Source organism: Lipotes vexillifer, unplaced genomic scaffold (genome assembly GCF_000442215.2).
Source record: "Lipotes vexillifer unplaced genomic scaffold, Lipotes_vexillifer_v1.1 scaffold875, whole genome shotgun sequence".
In the NCBI taxonomy this organism is placed as follows: domain Eukaryota; kingdom Metazoa; phylum Chordata; class Mammalia; order Artiodactyla; family Lipotidae; genus Lipotes; species Lipotes vexillifer.
Window position 1 is genome coordinate 1,117,280 of NW_006792177.1, and position 19,516 is coordinate 1,136,795.

The window sequence follows — 19,516 nt, forward strand, 5'->3', positions numbered from 1 at the left end:
GAGCAAGGGGTCCAGTGGTTGTGCCAGATGAGGTCAGGGTCTAGAGAGCCCCTGCAAGGGTCAGCAGGTGGGCAAATCCAGGGCCCTGGGGGAGAGAAAGGGTGAAACTGGAACTGGGGACCAGAGAGCCCATGGAGATAGGAATTGGCTTCAGGGCAGCAGGGTCCCCTCCCAGTTCTGGCATATCCCACTTAATATCAGTAATTGGGTCCTAAAAAACAGATATTCTTTATGAAAATGCCAAAAGGAAACCTATTCCCATTACACTAAATAGGAAAAATTATACACACATTAGCTCAAAACCCTCAACCAATTTCTTGAAATTTTAGTAAAACTCAGGAAAATGTACACACACCACACACACACACACACACACACATTTTTTAAAACTATATATGTTAGGTTGTAAGATGCTTAGCATTACTTCCAGATCATCCAACCAATTAAACTGGTTGCTAAACATTTGCTTAGGGTATAGTGACATGGCCTCTCCCTCTGCTACCAACAGCCAAGGTGCACAAACCCTTTGTTATCACTCAGTTGATTTTTTTATTGTATCTTCTTTTATTTGATTCATCTACTGGTACATAATTTTTATCATTTGCTTTTAGAAAGAGAAATGAAAACAATTGTATAGGGACTGTGTTCGGAAGCATATGGCAGAAAATATGAGAAAAGAGGCATGAACAACTGAAAGGCTTATATGTCTCATATAGCAAGGAGCCCTAGGTATGCCTCCTCTTTCCTTCTTTACTCTCTGTCACAGTGCAAAGGCTTTCATCTTCAGCTTTGTTGCCTCAGAATTGTTTGATGTTTGCTGTACCTCTAGGCAACACGTCAATGTTCCAGACAGGAAGAATGGACAAGGGGCAAAAAGGCCAAACAGGTCAAGAAAGTGGGGTCTGTTCCCCTACAAAAGCCTTCCTGGGCGTCTCACCCAGTGACTTCTACTGCACTTACCAGCCAGAATCCCTTGATACTAGAGGGTCTGGGTCACTTGCTTGGTTTTTCAATACTTCTACATGTAATTCTGAGCTATCGATTTTATTTGGGATAAAATGTGAGACATTTGTCTCCCAAGTAATTTGGTTTCAAATGTTCTATTGAGTTTTAGGGATGTAAATATAAATGCCTTCCTATACAAACATTTGCCCAAAAAAAGTTGCTATTGAGACACTATCAAGTTTGTGTGTTATAAATGAAGAGTCATTCTACTGGGAAAACATTAACCAGGGAAACATTCTGCAGGATATGCCTTAATACTATGGAGGTTTTCCATTACATACAACTCTACTTTATTTCTGGCAACAGTTACATAGTAGACATGTCATTGTGTATGCAATAATGGATGTAAACTGTTCTCTATCATTGGACATTTAGAATATTTCCAATTTTTCACAATTATAAACAAAACTGCATTGAACATCTTTGTACAAGCATACTTACACATTTGTCCAGTTACTTCTCTGAGATAAATTAAACCCTTGATATGAAATGGCTGGGCTGAAGTTTCTACAAATTAAAATTTTTTGATCCATATTGCCAAATTGCCCTCCAGAAAGGTTGTACCAACTCCACTATGTCTCCATTGCTGGAGCAATGAACATGCATTACAGTGGCACGCTGGCCCACTAGATGGGAAGGAGGATGGATGGCTCTGTTAACATTGCGTTTGGAAGCAGAGAGCTTCATAGTTCAGGTGCCAATTACATTTGGAAATGAGATTAGCACATGGAATCTTCCCACTCATCTCTCTGGAGTTTCAAGGTTCCATTCCTGGGCAGATGAAACAATAAAACAAAACTGGTGAAATGAAGTTAATGTGGACCCATGACATTTACACTGATAAATGTTCCCATTTAGGACAGACTTTCAGGGCAGCTTGCTCAGCTCTGACTTGAAGGAGTGTCAACATCACACTCAGTCCCCAATTTTTCCCAATCACTGACACTTTCTTCCTAAAACACACATGTTGATCCCATCAGCTCCCTTCATAAAGTATGTTATGATGCCCCACCCCAAATGTTCTTCAGAATGATGCCTAACATCCTAATAGAACAACTGCTGTTGTTCACTACATAGTAATAACAACAGCATTACTACATAGTACTACACTACATAGTAATAACACATAGTAATTCACTACAGCATCAAGAATAATATAAAAGTTAGCACTTACATAATGGGGAGTTGATTAGTGAAAACAGAGTTTTAGTTTGGGATGATGAGAAAATTCTGAAGATGGATGGTGGTAATGGTTGCACAACAATGTGAATGTACTTAATGCCTCTGAATTGGTCACTTAAGGATGGTTCAAATGATAAATTCTATGCTATGTATATTTTACCACAATGAAAAAAAAAATCACTGACTTCCAGTCCAGCATGTAAGGAACTCAGAAGTTTTCACTCTGTCCTAACAGAAAGTAAAAAGCTGAAAAATCGACTCTTAGGTCTGTAAGAGAAATGAGGTCACAGGGCAAATTTCTGCCCCCAAAATTGGAGAGACAGGTAGATACAAAGAGTCAAACTTACTGAAGCAGAAACCTCCACAGAACCAGTGCCAGGGTAGGAAAAACTGAACCGTAATTGACAGATTGCTGGAAGCTCAGCATGCATAAGACTGAGAGATACAAACTCTAGGGGAGGAGCCCCCACACTTTATATGAGTTTCACTGCTGGGAGCTCAGCCAGGCTCTCACAGTGAATACTGGAATTTCAGTGAATATGGGAGAGAAATCCCTTCATGATTCTGGCAGGGGGAGAGGAAATATACTGTATTTTAAAATATGCCAGAGCACTCTGTTCTTAACAGAAGACCAGCCTTCAAAAGAAAGTATTTTACAAGAGCCTAACCTATTGGGGTTTTATCAGAGGCTACTTGACCTGGGGTAAGGGAAATACCCAACTCCAGCCCTCTCTACACATTCTGCCCCATCTAAGGGAGGGAGGGAAAAACTGAGATGTGCTTATGAAGCTCACAACCGAGAGACATGGGCTCACTAGAAGACTGAGACATAATTGTAGGACTATAGAATGCTTCCACTCTTACCACATTACCACCACTTCACTAAAAACCTGTTTACCAGAGTTCCTTTTATCCAGCCTGACTTTCAACAAAAAAATTACAAGGCATACTAAAAGGCGAAAACACAGTTTGATGAGACAGACAAAATGTCAGAACTAGACTCAGAAAGAGAAGGGATGCTGGAGTGGCCAGACTGGGAATATAAAATAACGTTGATCAATATGCTAAGGGCTCTAATGGAAAAAGTAGACCACATGCAAGAACAGATGGGCAATGTAAGCAGAGAGATGGAAATTCTAAGAAATAATGAAAAAGAAATGTTAGAGATTAAAACCTCTGTAACAGAAATGAAGTGGTCTCTGCCTTCCATGAAGACTCAAAACATGAGAAATTCTCCAAATATACAGAAAGGGTTCAGATGCAGGGTGGCCCCCAAATAAAAATAAAATGTCTATTCCACATATCATGTGGTTTAGGGCTGGACTGACTCAGACACTTCACACCCTTCTCCTGACAGATGTTAGCATCTGGTGCTGAATCAGAGGGTGGAGGTGTTGCCTTGACCTTGATTTCCCTTTACCAAGTTTAAGTTCATGTTCACAAGTATTCAAAACAGCCTCAGTAAGCCGAGCCTTAGTAGGTAACCTAAGGACAGAGGCAAAGAGAGTTTTAATAATTGCCCTATCTTCCCGTTTCTTTTTCCAGCCAGATCACTCTGCCTTCTGCTGAGCTTTAAAGTGTAACTCAAAGACCTGAGTTGATCTACTCCTGAGCACTCATCCAGTCCAGCTCTCAGCTCAATTAACAAGTGCTCTATACTGGGACTGGGCAAGCAGGTGCTGCCGGGATATTATTACTCAGCTCTCCAGCTAGGCTGTTGGGAGAAGAGGGGCTTTTGCATCCAGAGGCAGCAGAACCATCCCTCTAAAGGAGATGAGGAAGGTATACAGAGGTCTGAGGATGCACCAAGGGATCACCCAACCCAGAAGGGAGGTTGGGGTCAGGGAAGACTTCCTAGAAAACCCAATGTTTCTGATGAGTCTAGAAGGAAGAGTAGGAATTAACTCCACTATAAAGGAAAAGTTGATCCAGTCAAAGTACCTGTGTGGGCAGAGTTCCTGAGGTGTGAGAGGGCAAAATATAGTCAAGGAATGAGCACCGCGAGAGAGCTTAGAAATCCAATCAATAAGTGGCTCATCACTTCTTAGTGCATCTCAGACCCCCAGGGGATCTGGTGGGTTCTACCCCAGACTTGAGCCCATATGCACACACTGACACCCGCTGTCCAGGGATACCCAGTTAAGACCCTTTACGTAAGTCAACCCTTCATTCACAGATGCCCAAACAGGCCAAGAGAATGTCAAAATGGCAGTCACAGCAAAGCACTGCCTGTCAGGCAGTATTTTCTTTGGTCTCTCTTGTTCAGACTGGAAACTTACCTCAAGTGACTATGATCTTTATTTTAAAGTGAAGCAGGTGAAAGCTGACTGAAAGCTTGGCAAGCATGAAGAGGGCATGAAACTGATGTGATTCACTGTAGGATAAGTAAGTGGCCAGCCAGATTTTTCTGAGAAGACTCAAATATCACAATAGCCAGTCTTTTCTCTGGGGCAGTTGGGTTTCTTTATAAAGTGAAGCTCAAATCCCCTGCTTGCTGCAGAGGGGTGGGGTGCGCAGGGCTTTTTGCTTAATCAGCCTAGGTGTAAATATTCTGGAGCTCGGCTGGGAACAGACCGGGGGTGTCATCAGTCAGGGGGCAGATTTTTAGTCAAACTATAAGTCTAGTCCAGCCCCCACCATGCCCCCACCTTTTCCCTATACTGTGGCCACTAAATCTGGGACCTCTTGGGTTCAATTTCTCTAGAGTTTCGATCCCAGGTATCCTCTGAGGGGATACCTGCTTCATCTCCACCTCCTGCACTACCTGGTTCTCCCAGCTCCTGAGCCTTCCAGGATTCTGGGGTGAATGAGCTCTTCCTCGATATATGCCCCTCCTTAGGCTGGATGGTTTGACCCTCCTCCATTTTGCCAAATCGCTTGCCACTCCCCAACTCCATTTATTGTCTCACGGTTGGAGCTGTCTCCTGGTTTCATCAAAGATAGAGAGGGTGTTTGCATGTTCTCCTTGTGTCCCGTGTGGCTTTTATAAGAAGAGAACAGGATAGAAACAAGACTCAGCCACCCTTGAATATGATTAATAGTACTGAACTGCACACTTAAGAAAAGTGAAGATGCTAAATTTAATGTTATGTGTTTTTTTGCCAAAATTAAAAACAAAACAAAAGTCAGCCGTCTTAAAACCAGAAGTCTCCCCATTGAGTTTTCTGAGAATTTTGAAAAACAAACACAACAAGCATTTCCTTGAAAATCTATTTACATATAGAATGTGGATATTTTGGTTCCTTCTATACAGTTTATTGAGACAATTAAAGGGAATATCTAGAGCTGTGGTTCTCAAAGTGTGGTCTTCAGACCAGCAGCATCAGCATCACTTGGAAATTTGTTAGAAGTGCAAATTCTCAGGTCCTACCTTAGACCTACTAAATCAGAAATTCTGCATTCTGTGTTTTAAAAGGCTCTCGGTAACTAAATATTGAGTATGTTTTGTGACGGCTGATATATAGTTAAAATTTGAGAATCACTCATCTAGAGCAATATGGGGGGGAAAGAATGAAATTAAGTATAGGCTGAACATCAAAGGAAGGATCTAACTCCATCACATGGAGAAAAGGTAAACGGAATCATGAAAGGGTAGGAGGAGGTAATTAATGGACTGATGACCATGTGTCAGATACCCTGCTTGCCAGTTTACATACATCTCATTTAATCCTCAGTTTCCCTGAAAAGAAAGAATTATCCCCCCATTTTACAGATAAGAAAACTGAGGCTTAGGAAAGGTAACTTAACTAGTTAAGGAGGATTTCAATCAAGGTCTGTCTGATTTCTTAGGTCCTTCTCTTTATTTTCCATACTTTCCTCTTTTAAAACTCACCCCATCACTGAGAATATCTCTGGCTATGGGAGACAAAGGAAAGCAACAAGACTTCCCTTCTGCTTGGTAAAATCCTATCCATTCTCCAAAGCAGAACTCAAATGTCACCTCTTCTGGGAAGTCTTCCAGAACTACCTTGCTCAAACTTAACCTTTCCATAGCACTTTGTACATACCTGTCTTGGAGTACCTCATACACCTTATTGTAGTTCTTGAATCTTTGGTCCCAGGATCCCTTAGAAATTATTGACATTCATAGGCAAATGAACCTTGACCTGAACCTCACAACTTAACAAAAAAATTAATCAAAACGGATTAAAGATTGGATGTAAAATGTTATACTACAAAACTTTTAGAGAAAAAAAATAGGAGAAAATCTTTAGGACCTAGGGCTAGGTGAAGTATTCTTAGACTTAATACCAAAAGCATGATCTATAAAGGAAAAAGAAAAAAGATAAATTGGATCATTTAAAAATGAAAACCCTTTGTTCTGAGAAAGAGCCTGTGAAGAGGACAAAAACACTGGGAGAAAATGTTTGCAGACCACATAACTGACAACGGTCTGGTATCTAGAATACATAAAGAACTCTCAAAACTCAAGAGTGAAAACAAACAATCCAATCAGAAAATGGGCAAAAGACATGGACAGACATTGCACTGAAAAGGATATACAGCTGGCAAACAAGCATATGAAAATATTTCAACATCATTACCATCAGGAAATGCAAATTAAAATCACAATGAGGTATCACTACACAACTATCGGAATGGGTAAAAGAATAAATACTGATAACACCAAATGCTGGTGAGGATGCAGAGAAACCAGAAACTCATAAAGTGCTGGTAGGAATGTAAAATGGTTCAGCCACTCTGGAAAAGATACAGTGACTTCTTACAAAATTAAGCATGTGCTTACCATAATAGCCAGAAATCAGAAACAATCCTAATGTCCTTCCACAGGAGAACAATTAAACAAACGGTGATGCATCCATGCCTGCAACACTCCTCAGCCGTTGCAGGGAACACACTAGTGATACATGCAACAACATGGATGGATCGCGAGGGAACTATGCTGAGTGAGAGGGCCAACCTCAAAAGGTTACATAGTGAATTATTCCATTTATATAATATTCTTGAACTGACAAAATTATAGAGCGGGAGAATAGGGGTTAGGGAGGGGAGAGGGAAGGAGGGGGCTGTGGCTACAGGAAGGCAGCACGAGGGATCCTTGCAAGGGGACTACTGTTCTGTATCTTGACTATGGTAGTGGTCACGCAAATGTACACGTGTGATAGAGTTGCACAGAATTAAACACACACACACATACATGTAAAACTGGTGATATCTGGATAAGATGGGTGGCTTGCATCACTGCCAATTTCCTCTTTGTGATATTGTACTAAAGTTATGCATGATGTTACCACCGGGGGAGACGGAGTGAAGGGTACACAGATCTCTCCATATTATTTCTTATAATTGCACATGAATCTACAGTGATCTCAAAATGAAAAGTTTAAATAAAGAACTGAGGGCCACAAAGAGATTTTCATTTATGTAGGATATATCAACTGGTATTTACTATATTTGAAATTAAAATGGAGACTTTTTTTTTTTTTTGGCGGTACGCAGGCCTCTCACTGTTGTGGCCTCTCCCGTTGCGGAGCACAAGCTCCGGACGTGCAGGCTCAGAGGCTATGGCTCACGGGCCCAGCCTCTCCGCGGCATGTGGGATCTTCCCGGACCGGGGCACGAACCCGTGTCCTCTGCATCGGCAGGCGGACTCTCAACCACTGCGCCACCAGGGATGCCCTGTCAATATTCTTATTAAAATAATACGCCTTCGTTAAAAGCGTCTCTTGAAAGGAAAGAGGAGATTGTTGCCAGGCAAGTGGAGGAACAGAGAACACCTGAAGGCATTGCATTAGGTAAGATGGTCAATTGTGATCATGCAAACCTCAGGTAACACTGAGCTAAATAAAATGGAAGTTTATCTTTTTCTGTTTTCACAGTCTAGGCTAAGTGGTCTCTGGCTTCTGTGGTCACCCCACAGTGTCAGGGTCCCAGACCAATCCCTCCTGATGCTCCACCACACCTGAGGCTCAGCCCTCACCTGTTTTCGTGGTTCAGAACCATCATATCTGCCTTCCAGCCGGTGGAAGTAGGCAAGCAGAAGGCTGGGCATGCTCCTTCCTTCAGAGGGTACAATTCGGAAGTTGCACACTTCACAAACCATTTGCCAGAACATAGTTTCAAGGGAGTCTGGGAAATGCAATTTTAAAATGTGAGCTTTGGGATTTCCCTGGTGGTCCAGTGGTTAAGACTCCACGCTTCTACTGCAGGGGGCATGGGTTTGATCCCTGGTCAGGGAACTTAAGATCCCACATGCCGCGTGGGGCGGCCAAAAAGAGGAAAAAAAAAAAAAAAGAAGAATAAAATGCGAGCTTCTTTTGCTCTATAAGAAATTGGGGGACAACTAGAGGTTTCTGTTCCAAGAACAGAGGTGAGAAAGTGGAGGGAGGTTTGAGAAGCCAGTAGCTAGGTGTGTTCAGAAGTTGTGGGACACAGAAGGAAATATAGTAGGAAAGGTGGGTTGGAGCCACATGGTGGAAAGGGGCCACTTCATTCTGTAAGGCAGTGGTTTCAAACTTGAGGGCACAACAACATCACCCGAGGGCTTGTTGAAGCTTAGCCCCGCCTGCAGAGTGTCTGATTTAATAGGTCTGCAGAGGAGCCTGAAAATGTACATTCCTAACCAGTTCGAGGGGATGCTGGCACTGCTAGTCCAAGAACTTTGATAAATGTGGAGCCACAGAAAGTTTTAGAGAGGAGAGCAAGATGACAAGGCCTGTATTTCAAAAAGCTGATTCTTTTACAACGACAGGGAACAAGCTGTACGAGAGCTTCCCAGAGCACTAGAGCTTCTCACCCTCTTGATCCTTAATGTTCCTGAGAAACTTCACTCAAGAAAAACAGGGATGATAAAGAGCCTGCAAAGCAGAGTTCACGGAAATCCAGTACCCAAGGGCCACTCCCACACTTGAGTTTTTCCATCAGTAATAATAATGAGGACCATTTACCTATCCAGGGTGCCAGATAGCACAGATTGAAAAGTCAGACCGTGTCCCAAGGCTGTGGGGATTCATGGACTCGCCTACACCATGGGTTGGAGAGAAAATTGGTAAAACTCCTGAAAGGCAATATGACAATCAAACCAGAACTCTAAATGCCTATACCCTTTGACCCAATGGTTCCATTTCCAGGAATTGAGTCTACAGATACACTCGTGTTTGTGTGCAAAAGACAGGTTATTCAATGCCCATTGTGCTGTCAAGGGATGGGGAAAAACCTGAATGTCACCCACAGGGGCCTGGTTAAATAAACCATGGTGCATCCAAAAATGGAGTAATGGGCAGCCCTTAAAAATAACAAGTTAGATGTTAATAACAAGTTAGATGTTAATAACAAGTTAGATGTTAATAACAAGTTAACATCTTAGATGGTGAGGTTCCCCCAAGCCGTCCCTCCCCCAATCTTCTGGTTGCTCTGCTTCATCTACTGAAAGCAACAGGAGAAGGCCCTTAGGCCTGCTGAATAAGAGGTGGCTGCTGGACCATCACAGGATGTGCTCATGACGATTGTATTTTTCCAAGTCAAAACTGGCATATAAGACCCACCAGTGGATGTTTGTTGAGGGGAATTAACAGGCAGGGAAACAGAAGCAGTAGAATAAAAGGCTGGGCCTGAGTTCAAATACTTTGATCAAATACTTTTCCAATGCCTTTATCATCCATCCCCACTTGATTCCACACATGGACCCTGAGTCACCCCTCACCTGTGCAGTGGAGGAAGGAATCACACAGTCTAGCCTCTCGTCTGACAGGTGTGGAAGATTCTCCACTGTCCACTGTGTGTGGAAGAGGCCAAAGAAGAGCCTGGGTCTGGTCTCTGGGACCCCTCGCTACTCCAGGGACCTTTCTCATGGGGCTGCCAGCTATCTTTATTCATTAAAGTACACTTTTTTTTTTCCCATTAAAAAGTGAAGTGTGGGGCTTCCCTGGTGGCACAGTGGTTGAGAGTCCGCCTGCCGATGCAGGGGACATGGGTTCGTGCCCCGGTCTGGGAAGATCCCACATGCCGCGGAGCAGCTGGGCCCGTGAGCCACGGCCACTGAGCCTATGTGTCCGGAGCCTGTGCTCTGCAGCAGGAGAGGCCACAACAGTGAGAGGCCTGCGTACCACAAAAAAATAAAAATAAAAATTAAATAAATAACAAGTTAGATCTATGTAAGCCAGTTTATAATAATCATAGATAGATATAGAGATAGAGAAGTATATGTGTTGTTGTGTGTGTGTGTGTGTGTGTGTGTGTGTGTATGTGTGTGTGTGCACATGTCAAAGGGCAGAACACTGTTGTAAAATACTGCCATTTAAAAATATATACAGGACTTCCCTGGTGGCACGGTGGTTAAGAATCCACCTGCCAATGCAAGGGACACGGGTTCAAGCCCTGGTCCAGGAAGATCCCACATGCCGCAGAACAACTAAGCCCGTGTGCCACAACTACTGAACCTGCGCTCTAGAGCCCACGAGCCACAACTACTGAGCCCGTGTGCCGCAACTACTGAAGCCCACGCGCCTAGAGCCTGTGCTCCGCAACAAGAGAAGCCACCTCAATAAGCCCATGCACCGCAACGAAGATTCGCCCCGCTCGCCGCAACTAGAGAAAGCCCACACGCAGCTACGAGGACCCAACGCAGCCAAAATAAAAATGCGTGTGTGTGTGTGTGTGTGTATATATAAATACATATATATATGTATTTGTGGGACTTCCCTGGTGGCCAGTGGGTAAGACTACTCCACACTCCCAATGAAAGGGGCCCGGGTTCGATCCCTGGTCAAGGAACTAGATGCCACATGCGTGCCCCAACTAAAGGTCCCGCATGCCACAACTAAGAGCCAGCACAGCCAAAATTAATTAATTAATTAATTAAAACCAAATATACCTATTAAATATATATATACACATTTGTATACATGTATATATGGTTATATATGCAGAGCACATCTTTGAAAGGATTCTGAGAAACCGTCTGCCTTTCAGGATAGGAGTTGGAATGGAAGTCCAGGTTGAGAAGGAAACTTACTTTTTACTGTAAACTTTTTTGTTTGTTTGATTTTTTTCAACCGGCATATGCATTACTTTTCTAAATAAGTAAACATAGAAGCAGTGCCATGTGCTTTACATGCTTTATCTCACTACATTTTCAGAAAACCTAGAAGGGAAGTACTTTTGCTATTCACAAGGTACAGGGAGGTTAAACTATTTGGGGGAGGGGCCGAGGGGGGATGGAAGGAACCTTGATTTGTAAGCTTTGCCAGTTTCCATGGTGTAAATACTCCCTACCTGGCTGATTTCCAGCTGCTGCTGTGCCGTCACTGAGCAGAGCTGGGGAGAGATGTGCACGAACAGCTCTCAGGAGCCTGGGGGAAGCAGCTCCAGCACAGCCTTGTAGGGGAACTTGCACCCCCAAACAAGGTACCACTGACTCTTCCCACCTCATACCTGAAGGGGTTGTTTTTCAAGAACAAAACAAATGTAAGCAAATATGCCACTTCAGGACCTAAGGGCAGCTTCCAGGGATCTTTATAGACACTGGGGCATTTATTTACGGTATAAACAACCTGCCTTGTTTTACAATAAATTTGAAACAGAAACCCAGAAATTAAAATTAAGCATCTGGGTTTCATATGTGCAAATTGCTTTGCCATTCTCTTTATGAAATACTGCACACAGCTATACAAGCATAAGGCAATAGAAGAACAATAAATTAATCAGTGTTAGTGTTCTGTCAACACAGCCCCACATTCTTATCAGGGCCAGCAATCTAAATTAGGAAAGTGGTTTAGAAACTTACCTGGTGCTTTAATGGGAGAGGGTGTGTGAGAGGATCAGACAGACTGGGGTTCAAGTTGTGTTCCAGTTCTGCCACTTGTGAGGTGCCTCGGGCAAGTCACCTCACCTCTGAGTTTCAAGTTACTCATGTGTTAGGGTGAGGATAGTGCCCACTATACAGATTTGTACAGGCAAGTTTGCCAAGTTTAACAGATAAGGTTAATGTGTCATCTACACCTGGATATAAGGCAGGATGGTTTTCCCCAAAAATTATCCCTCAGAAGAAAGTGGGAGTTGCCTTATATTTAAGTTCTTATGAAGCCTCACAGTCTTTCATATTCCCTAGACTCTCTCAATAACTTTAAACAACAAAGTATTGTTTGCAAAAGACCAATTTATAGAAGTCACCTGAAGGAAGGGGTTTAAAAAAAAAACAGTTTTTGACACAGATGTAGTCATTATACTAGGGGCTGATCTCATACCCCTTGTAAAGATGCAAGCCTTATAAAGAGGACTTTAAAAGTAATCCATTAGATGTTAGGATGTTGTGATCACAAATATAAACCAATAGGGCAAACAGAAAAACAATACTGTCCTAAGATTGAGTGAACTGGGACTTTAAGGATAAAATATTTCAATGACAGCATTATATAAAGGCTCAGAAAGTGCTGGATCACAAACAAATTAGGAGTGAAATGTATGTGATCTAGAAAGTGAGCTGGGTGATTCAGAAACTATCCCTAGTGATAATAAAGATATGAGATCAAAGATGCACAGGACAAGATGAAATAAAGCTGTTTTGTAAAGTGTCAGATTAGGAAAAAAAAACAGTATTTCTAAATTAATATATTAGTTATTAATATATAATATATTTAAATAAAATTATTTAATAATCTTGAAAGCATGTGCATACCTAAAATAATAAATTAAATATTATATATAGACATTTGATTATTTCATCTACAGCCTTAAGAATTTATATATTCAAGATGGCCCTCCAAATATTTTCTTTTTTGCAACCTTCTCACTGTGAAATATGGGAGGATATTTTATATCCCCACTTTATATTGGGGATCACCTAACATTGAGACATGTATGTACAAACACTTAAAACCCACAAAGCTCTGTGTGGTTTGTGACAGGTACTGTTACAGTTGTTAATACTATTTTTATCACGATTGCTCTCCCACAAGCTGGGCTGTTTGCTTGTGCTGTTCTAAGCATTTACCTAGATTGGAATTTCCTGATCATTCACATCCTACCTGTGTGATCTTGGGCAAGTTGCCTAAACTCTCTGTGCCTCAGTTTCCTCATCTATAATACAGAGATAATAATATCAATAGTATCTCAGAGGGTTAAGAATTCAGTAAGTTAGTATATGTAAGAAGTGTATGAATCAGTGCCTAGTAAGTACTTCTTAAATGTTTGTTGGAATCATTATTTTCACCAATGGAAAAGTATAACTATTTAGAAACATAGCAGTTTTCCTCACACCACCAGATTTTACCAGCAGAGAACCTGTCTTATTCATCTCTGGATCCCCAACTCACACACAGGGCCTAATGCCCACTAAATGTTGGTTGAACCAATAACAGTAAGTTCTATAGAGGAAGAAAGACAGTGTATAATGTTCAGGCCCTGCATAGCACCTGGTTCCATTAGTTGAAAGAGGAAATTTTGAGTGTTGATACCTGTGGCGCAGCCTCATTTCTCTCTGGCCAACCAAAATCTAAAGGAAAGTCACAGTGCAATAGAGCCAGAAAAGACTGAGCACTGGCTGCTTCTTTCTGGTCCTCACAAGACTCTATGTTCCTCCATCACAGGAACTGGGTTTCATTCATCTCAGTCCCTAATCCAGCAAACAGTAGGAACTTAATCAGTACTCACTGAGCAAATGAGCGATGAGATGCAGTCTGCATTATTGCACATTCTTTTTAAACTGAATTTTATTGTTTTTTCATATCTACAAAAAAGTACTTAAAAACTAATACCAAAAATATGTACATAAAGCGTTCAAATAATACAGAAGTGTTGAAAGAATCACCAGAAGAGAATTCTTCTTGGCATCTAGAGTATTATTTATCCAAATGTTTCCTTTATGTATGTAGAAACTAATACGTAAGTACATGTAACATGTAAGTACCACGAGCTTTGGAATCAGGTATGCCTTGGTTTGAAACCAAGCTCCGTCACTTCTTAGTGCTATGGCCTTGAAAAAGTCACATAACCTCTCTGTGCCTCAGTTTCTATGGAAAATGGAGATAATAATGAAACTTACACTACAGTGTACTGGAATAAATAAATTAATATGTACAGAGCACTTAGGACAGCTCCCAATACAGAGAAACAACTCAATGAAGGCTAGCAACTATTTATACATATTTAAACAAAATTTGAGGTTATACTATAGATCCTAGTTTACATTTGCTTTTTCTTTTCTTTTGTTTTTTTTTTTGCATTACGCAGGCCTCTTACTGTTGTGGCCTCTCCCGTTGCGGAGCACAGGCTCTGGACGCGCAGGCTCAGCGGCCATGGCCCACGGGCCCAGCCGCTCCGCGGCATGTGGGATCCTCCCGGACCGAGGCAAGAACCCGTGTCCCCTGCAACAGCAGGCGCCACCAGGGAAGCCCTACATTTGCTTTTTATATAACAATATGTTGTGAATACTTGTTCTGTAGCATATACAGAGCTAAATCCTTCTTTTTGATGGCATTATATTCAAATATGTGGCTGTATGTAACTAATCCCATCTCTGGCACTTGAGTATTTCTAATATTTTATTATTACAAATGACCACAATAAAAATTCTTGCAGCACACATATTTTCCACTAATGGGTAAGTATTTCTATAGGATAAATCCTAGAAAATCCTAGAAATGAGATTGCTGGTTCAAAGTGTATGGATTTTATGGACAATAAAATTTCAAATTGCCTTCCTAAAAGGCTGTGTGCTTCATACCTTGATCAATGAGTGTACTTTGGTGCCTTATGGTTGTGTACCTTTCAACCAGATTCCCCAATAGTTTATTTTGAATGTCCCAGTAGTTACAGAATCAAGGACTTTGCCCTGCTAGCTCATTGTATTCCTTTACCTTTCTAAAAACCATAAACAACTCCTAAGAACTTAGCAACCAATTTTCTGCAGCGAATACTCAGATGATAGCCTGACAAAGAATTTCTATGACATTCCCAGAAGGGAGAGGAGGAAAGGTTGGAATTTCGGAGCCCTGAAGTGGCTGATGGGAAGAACATGTGAAATGAGAACAATCCGTTAAGTTTGGGAAACAGGGTGGCTGTATCTGCTTCCATCTTTGTTTTCTGTGACTCAGACCCTTGTTAAATAAACAAGAGGCCCTCTTTGTTGAGTCTCAGTGGATGCAATAGCTCTAGTGTGGTGTCCCCAGGGTGTGATTTGGGTACTTACTACTTGTAGCCCTCCAGATGCTTCTAGGCGATTCAAGGACAAGAGGAGCACCTCATGGCCAGAAGCTGAACAGCGCCACCAAGCTGACAGGCTGTTTCAGTGGTGGCCAAAGCCCACACCCACTCTTATTTTTAATTTCAATTTCAATCCAAGTAATAAATATACATAATGTTTAAGAGTTAATTACTACTACGAGTTATATACTATTACAAAGCTTATAACAAAAATCCCCTTTCTCACCACTAAGTCCCATCCCATGAAGCAATAACTCATTCTTTGGTTACTTCTTTATACCTGACTATGGTGTCACTTCAAGATTTTCAAATTTTAGACCTTTTCTATTAACTTACAGCTATGGAGAATAAAAATTTAGTCTCTCCCCCTCTCTCTTTCTCTCTCTCTCTCTCTCTCTCTCTCTCTCTCTCTCACACACACACACACACACACATACCCTCCTGCTCCAATTTTCCCAAAATAATTATATCATCATTTCTGGTTAAATGATCACACACACCACACACACACATACCCTCCTGCTCCAATTTTCCCAAAATAATTATATCATCATTTCTGGTTAAATGAATGTACTGTTCTTACATTATAATGACAGTGTAATATTATTTCCAGCTGAGTGTTGTAGTTTATGATGATTACAATGTTCTTCTTATAAATTGTCTTTGTTTTCTTGGCTTTAATAATCACCTTGGCTTATTTGCTTAGCTTTCTGTGAGTAGCTCCAGTCCATCCTCAAATTCTTTGTCAGAACTCCAGTCCTCTACAAGCGCCTCAGCTTTGCGCTCAGCCTAGGGGCAGAGTACAGTGTAATGCAGTGGTTCTCAGAGTGTGCTTCCCAGACCAACGACGTTAGCATCAGCAGCACCTGGGACCTAGTGAGGCATGAAAATAATCAAGCCCTACCCAGGACTTACTGGTTAGCCGCTCTGGGGGTGGGGCCCAGCAATCTAGGTGATGCTGAGGTGCACTTGAGCTGGAGAACCCCGGTTTGTGTAAAAGTTAAGAGTTTGGACACCAAACCCAAGGCTGCTGGGGATCAGATTTCAACTATTCCACTTGCTTGTAATGTGACAGCTTCCAAGTTCAATCTTCCCATTCATAAAATGGGGTCAACCGTATCTCCCTGTAATTGTTGTGAGCTTCGGGCTGTTAGGAAGCATGACAGGCTCCAGTTTTTCTTGGAGACAGCCCTCCTGGAGCCTCTGAAATCCAGTTCCATCATGCGAGGGGAGTTCAAGCCAATGGCATAGCCTCCCCACAGCCCTCCCCAGCGTCCCCAACTCAGAGTACACCCTCCACTGAGGCACCCACCTCAAGCTTCTGTCCTTCAGAACATCCACAGCCCCCTCTGAGGTCCTCCTCCCATACCCCGTATCAGCTTCTCTCCCCTTAACCCCTTCCCATCCTCAGCTCCCCGGCTACAACTGCCATTTCAGACGATTCTCTGCCATGGCCCGGTGCCACCTCCAGCCCCCAACCCTCAACTCCCAAGCCCGCTCCTCATTCCCACTACCCCCTGACCCAGCCCACTGGAGCAGTCTCAGCCTTCTCCCAGCTTCCATCCCTTCCACACTCCTCCACTCATCCAACCTTTCCTTCCCAGCCCAGAGCCTACTGCTTTCCCAGAGAACCCCTCCCCCCCACCCCAGGGCCAGCTGCCCCTTGGGTGTCCTCACCCAGTGAAGTAGCAGGGATGGGAAGGGAGCATCACCATTCTGCTTCCACTACTCTTCCCTATTCCCTGCGCTGCAGTCACACTGGCCTCTTTGGGTGCTACATCTCAGGGCCTTTGCACCTGCTCTTCCCCTTGACATGGAATGTTCTTCTAGTTGGTATGCATTTCTGCCCCTTAGCAGTAATTCCCACCCAAAGATGACCACTGATATGATTTCTGCCACCACAGATCAGTGTAGCTTGCCTTTACATTAATGGAATCAAATAGTATGTACTCTTTTTCCCCATTTATTTTTACAACTTTATTGAGGTAAAGCTGTAAAACTGATGTACAAAAACTGCACTTATTTAAAGTGTACAGTGTACACTTTGAAGTGTTTTGAACATATTCCCCCCTTGAAAGTATCACAAGGTAATTTCAAGACAACGAACAAATCCATCCCCTCAAAAAGTTTCTCAAGTCCCTTTGTATTCCATCCCCTCTCCCCCACCCCAACTACTAATCTGCTTTCTGTCACCATAAATTCGTTTGCATTTTCAAGAATTGTATATAGAATCATCCAGTATATACCCTTTTGTTCCTGACTTCTTTCACTTAGCATAATTATTTTGATTCATCCACATTGTATCAATACTTCATTCCTTTTTTTTTTCCCCCCATTGAACAGCATTTCTTGGTACAAAAATACCACAATTTGGTTATCCCTTCATTTACTGATGAACACTGGAGTGTTTTCCAGTTTGGGACTTATAGAAAAAGCCACTATAAACATTCTTATGCAAGTGTATTAGTGAACACAGGTTTTCATTTATCTTGGGTAAATACCTAGGCATGCAATTACTGGGCTATAGGGTAGATATATATTTAACTTTATAAGAAACTGCCACACCTTTTTTTTCCAAAGTGGTTGTACCATTTCACATTCTCAGTTGGCTTAAATTTGACATCAGTCATGTTCCTCACAGCTTCTGTACTTACTCCCTCTGCCTGAAATGCCTTTCCACTAGTTTTAGCATGGCTGGCTTGAGGTCTCAGCTCATGTCACTGTTACAGATTTAATTGTTATAGACTGGTATAGATTTAATTCCCCCCTCCCCACCCTTGCCAAAATCATATGTGGAATTCACAACCCCCAGTACCTTAGAATGTATCAATAATACATTTGGAGATAAAGTCTTTAAAGGGGTGATTAAGTTAAATGAGCCAGTTAGGGTAGGCCCTAATCCAATACGACTGTGTCCTTATAAGAAGAAGAAAAGATATCCCCACAGAGAAAATGTCTTATGAGGACACAGCCAGAAGGCAGCCATCTGCAAACTAAGGACAGAGGTCTCAGGAGAAACCAAACCTGCCAACACTCTGATCTTGGACTTCTAGCCTCCACAACTGTGAGAAAATAAATTCCTGTTAAGCCACCCAGTCAGTGGTATTTTGTTATGGCAGCCCTAGCAAACTAATACAGAGGCCTTTCAATCAGCATTTTGTAACCATGGGAGTAACTGACTCAGGCAAGAACCATAAATGAATGCTAAAAACAGCGGGTGACAGTCTGATGAAGAACAGGATAGTCTCAAAATATCTTCCCACAAGACACTTAATAATTACAAAGGGAAAAATAGTAACTTTTCAGTGTAGTACCTTGGCAGACACCACCTTAACCAAATGATCAAAGTCAACATCATCAGTATTGGAATAAAAAAATGCCATGTGCCTCCTGATGTGGTACACTGAGGACACAACTCCTTTCAGTGCCATTCCTACCAAAAATGCACAACCTAATTCTAATCATGAGAAAATACCAGACAAATCTAAACTTAGGGACATCTACAAAATAACTCACCAGTACTCTTCAAAAATGTTAAGGTCAGGGCTTCCCTGGTGGCGCAGTGGTTGAGAGTCCGCCTGCCGATGCAGGGGACACGGGTTCGTGCCCCGGTCCGGGAGGATCCCACATGCCGCGGAGCGGCTTGGCCCGTGGGCCATGGCCGCTGAGCCTGCGTGTACGGAGCCTGTGCTCCGCAACGGGAGAGGTCACGGCAGCGAGAGGCCCGCGTACCGCAAAAAAAACCAAAAAAACCAAATTATTATTATGGTTAAAAATATGATTCTTTACTATTCTTGTAATTTACATGTAAATTTGAAATTTTATCCAAAAAAAGTTAAGTTTTTAGTGACCACACTAACAAAAGTGGCCTGTCCCCAACCCCCAGGCACTCCTTAGCTCATTCTTTTCCTCTATTACACTTACATTGTCAAAAATGATCCTATGTATTTATTTAATAATATCTAACATTTAATGCGTGCAAGGCCCTGTCCTATTCTAAGTGCTTTAACTGTCTAACCTCAGTGAATCCTTCAACTACTGTTCTTCCCATATTACAGATGAGGACAAGAGACACTTAAGAAAGTGTTATTTGCACAAAGTCACCCATATGATTTGCCAAAGCACAGAACCTCAACTAAGGTAGAGACTGTCTTGTTCACCACTCTTT